Raw genomic sequence first — 4,939 nt, 5'->3', positions numbered from 1 at the left:
TCTGCAAACTAGACAAAGGACGAGTGTTAGCTGCCAAACTAAAGTTTTCCGGGGTGTGGTTAAAGAAGTAAGATGTTAAGAACATAGATTAAGGGGAAGAGATGAACAGGGTAAAAAAAAACTCTGGGAAAAATTTAAACTATAAGAATGATAAACATGAAGAAACAGTGGGAAAAGGGAGTACTGAGTAGATTTTACAAAACTGATCTACTAAAAAATCATAAAAAATCATTATTTATTGAAGAATATCACTGAAATATATCCTTGTTTATTATTTTTGTTTATCTTTGTGTTAAAACATTGAAATATAATATTGAAACATAATACTATTAAAATATATCTTTGTTTTGGTATCAGAGCGAGAAGGTTTTGGGAACATTACCTATTAACTCGCAAAAGTTTATAAACTATGTATGAAAAAACATAGATCTTTCCAAGACATAAGGTGTAGCTATTTCTATTTATATAGAGAAATCAGAAAAAGAAATAATATAATAGCTAGAAAACATAATTTAGAAGAAAGTCGGAAAAGGTTATTAGAAGCAAACAGATTACATAAAAGTTATAATACATCTAGACAAGTTTGTGAAGATTTAGTAAGCGCATTAAATTGGGAAATACAAGGTTGTGAGAGAGATTTAGAAAATAATACATCAGGAATAAAGTGGCTTAAGGAACGTATTAATAGAAAATCTTATCAATTAGGATAATAAATGCCAATAAGATATATTGAGTATATTAGAGAAATACAACGTCAATATTATAGAGAATTTGCTTATAAACATCAACTTGTAAAAATTCGAAAACAATTTGTAGAAAGACTAGAGTTGTTAAATAAAGAAATAAGAAACCTAGAAATAGACATCCTAATAAAAAATAAAGAAGCTCAAGATCCACCAAAAAAATAACTTTGAAATAGAAGAACTTATTAACCAGTTAAAACGAATTGAATTAACTCCTAAACAAGAAAGAAAAAATATAATAAGAAAACCACAAAAATGGACTTTCTATCTAATAGACGGAGAACCATCGAAAATAATGAAAGACAAGGAGAAGAAAGACAAAGAATAAGCTTTTCGGAGAATAGAATAGGAAATAATAATATATTATCCAAAATATGCCAGAGACAACCTAATATGGAGCAGAACCAAGAACTTAACGAAATAATAGATGTAGATAAAGATTTACAAATTTTCCAACAACATCAATTAAAATTATTAAATCCTAAAATATTATATAACGCAGGATATTTTTCTACAAACAATCAGCTATATAGACATTACAGAGAAGAACAAATATCAGCTATAGGAGAAGATTTTAAAATACTAGATTTAGTAAATGTTAACTCTTTAAGACATATAAAAAATAATAAAATGATATTGATGCATATGGGTTTAATTGTTATAGGAATAAAAGGTCTAACTTGAAAAAAATCTAGGATCCAAAGTATTAATAACAATATATGATGATAGATGGTCAGACATTAAAAAATCAATAATAGGATCAACTGAAGTAGATATGACAAATAATGGAGGAATATTCCATATAAGTCCAGATTTCCTAATGAACTTAAAAAAATTTGAAAAAAACATTAAATAGGAATCCAAACTAAAGGGTACGAAGAAATGAATAGTGGGAATAATTTATTAATGTGCATAGGGTTTATTGGAAAATTAACTTTAAGTAGTAATACTAAATTTAAACTAAAAGTAAATGATGTAGTTGAAATAATGGGAAAGTTTTAAGACAAATTGCCCATATGATTTCCAGGTTTTATTAAGTATGGGATCAAACCCCTATAATTTCACAAACAAAATGCATATGTTATTAACTGGAAAAGATACCAGATCAAATACCTCAATATAATTTGCAAAAAGAGACTGGAAAGATTATTTTCTGCAACCGTTGTTCCTCGATGACAGAGAATTTCAAGAAGCTAAATGCTCAGAAAGAATAACTCCTCATGGAAAACACTAGATTAATAAAGCAGGTACAACTATTAGAAGCAAGACTCAACCATCAGACAAATGTAAGCAAGACAGATGCAAAAACACAGACTCAGACTCAGAGTTCTCCATGTCCTCAAAAAATGGATGAGAAGGGTGTGCATTTCCCACTAAATGCTCAGAAATCCACTGTATCGGATGTTGGTACAGCTAGTCCGGTTCAAACGGTGACCGGTAAAGACAAATCAAAACTTTACTTTTTGGCAAATGACAGCCATTAACGGTTTTGATCTGGGTTCTGTCTAAGTGACGGTGATATATTATAGTTTGGTCCTAAATATCCTCTAGCATGATTTATGGCTTCGGTAAAATCATTAAAACCTTTGAAAAGAGGGGTTTTAAAACCTTGTATTGAATCTAACACTTCTAACCATGTTTGGAAAATTCCGTTAGTCTTTCCATGAATGACTACATAATATTTAAACCTAGGCCTACTTTTTTCTGCCATGTAATGGCATAAAGAATTCATGGATGCCATAAAATGATTACGATTTTGTCTATTATAAGATATCCAAAGATTATCTACTAAACATTTTTGGGGTCTCTCTAAAATGTAGTCTGGTCTTATTCTAAATGATATGTTACTCTCAAGGTAAGCAATTAAGTTAAATGGTCCGAAGTGAATTCTTTTCATTGTTTCTAAAGATTCTAGTGGTCTAAAATTTAAATTACCTAACATTGTCTGTTGATATGAATCTGAAGACGAAGCTACGCCCTTGCCTTTATCTGCAGAAGGTTGTCCTACTGGTCTCATGCCGAAAACAAATGAGTTGGATTAAACTTATTTATTTATTCCCAGTTGTAATCTACTTAACTGGTCTGCTAATTCGTTTTCTTTACCTTTTATATGTTCAAATACTATATTCTTATAAACAGATATGGTGTCTATAAAATTTAGCCATCTTCTACTACTACTAGTTTTGTCATTTATTTTTTGATGAAATTTAACTATAGCTTCACAATCTGTTCTAACTAAAATTTCCTCTTTATTTAGAATATATAACTTAAAACTATTTAACATATATTATAGCTAATACTTCTAGGTCTATAGCACTCATGTTTCCTTTTTCTTTATATGCCCCACTCTGATAACCACATATTTGTTCTTCATTTTTATTACTGTATTTATTAGGTCGTGCTTTTAAGATAGCTCCCCATCCTAAATCACTTCCGTCTGTTTGAATGATTAAATAATCTGATTCTAATAGAATTTTTAGGTCTGGAATATTTTTAATTTTTAATTTTATTTTTTGGATTAATTTAATGTCTTCTATATTGAAATTTTTCTACCCTTTACTACCGGTCTTTGCGTATAATGGTCCTGCTATTTTCCTAAGTCTTGAATAAAATTTCTTGCATAATTTACTAATCCTAAAAAATTTTGTAAATCTTTTGTCTTTTCCAATTTATCTGGCATTTCTAACACTTCTTTGCAATGTGTGGTTGAAGTTTTACCTTTTCATTTCCTAAAGTTATTCCTAGAAAATTAATATAAGTCTTACGTAATTCCATTTTCTTTTTACTTATTATTATCCCATGTTTAACAAATAATCTAAAAATTATTTGTAAGTGTCCTAAGTGTTCTTGTATATTTTGACTGGACACCAAAATATCATCTACATATACTAATATAAAATGTTTATATTCTCCAAATATGTTATCCATCCTTCGTTGAAAAATGGGTGGAGCTATCTTTAAACCAAACGGCATAACTAACCATTCAAAATGTTCACCTGGATATGTGAATGTCGTCCACTCTATGCTGTTTGGGTGCATTTTGACTTGTCAGTAGCCTGACTTACAATCAAATTTACTATATACCTTTTTATTTGGAATTCTATTAATTAACTCACTTTTATCTGATAGTTTATATGCATCTGTTCTGGTGTTATCATTTAATCTTTTATAGTTAATTACCATACGAGCTTTACCTCTTATTTGTTCACTATAATTTCTTATCATAAAGGCTGCCGATCTATGTCTAAAGGTAGATCTTCTTATTACTTCTAATTGTAAAAGTTCCTTTATTTGTATATCAAATTCTTTAGTATCTTCATTATTTGCTTCTATAGGTGTTGTTTTTATAGTGTATTCTAAATTAATTATATCTAATTTATACATTATCTCGTTAGCATCCCAATGGGCTAACGGTCTTTCTCCTATTATTTCCATTTTATCTAGTATAGATATTATATTTTCTAAATCTTTTGGACTGTTTATTATTCCTATTTTATCCATTCCTTTTCTAAAATTATAAAACTAGGTTTCTACACTTATTAAGGTATAATCCTTTTCTATATCTGTTTAGCATTCTTGTCTTTCTGCATTAAGCAGAGTATAATTTCTAACTTCTTCTAGGTTTTCTTTTACATTTTTGTTTTCTTTTAACAGGTTGCTGCTTTGGCATTGATTATTTTGGCAATCATCGCAACATGGTTCTGGAAGCAAACTCGTTTTATGTGTGTTTAGTATGCTGTATACTGTTGGCAATGTTACTGTTTGTACTGGTGTATAAGTTAAGTTTTTAAAAAGCATTATTCCATCTCTCGTTAAGAGACATCCTCCTTTATTCTGGATACAAAATTGTAGTCCGATAACAAAGTCCGATCCTACGTTTAAATCTCTTGCTAATATTTTATTAACATTGTAAATTAGGTTATAGAATTTATTGCTTGTATTTAAAAAACTTATTTGTGCTTTTTCTATGTAATAATTATAAATATTTTGTGATCCATCCATTTGGGTGGCTGTTATAGGTCTTTCAAGTACTTTTAGTAAATGTTCCGGTACTATTTCTTTATTGATTAAACAGCTAGTACATCCGGGATCTACTAATGCTAAAGTTTCTATCTCCACATCTTTTATTTTAATTTTTACTAATACTTTTATGGTAGAGAATTCTTTATCTTCGTTGCATATTAGACTAGTGTCAT

This window comes from Capsicum annuum, chromosome 3, assembly GCF_002878395.1.
Source record: "Capsicum annuum cultivar UCD-10X-F1 chromosome 3, UCD10Xv1.1, whole genome shotgun sequence".
In the NCBI taxonomy this organism is placed as follows: domain Eukaryota; kingdom Viridiplantae; phylum Streptophyta; class Magnoliopsida; order Solanales; family Solanaceae; genus Capsicum; species Capsicum annuum.
Note: the sequence above shows the minus strand (reverse complement) of the source record.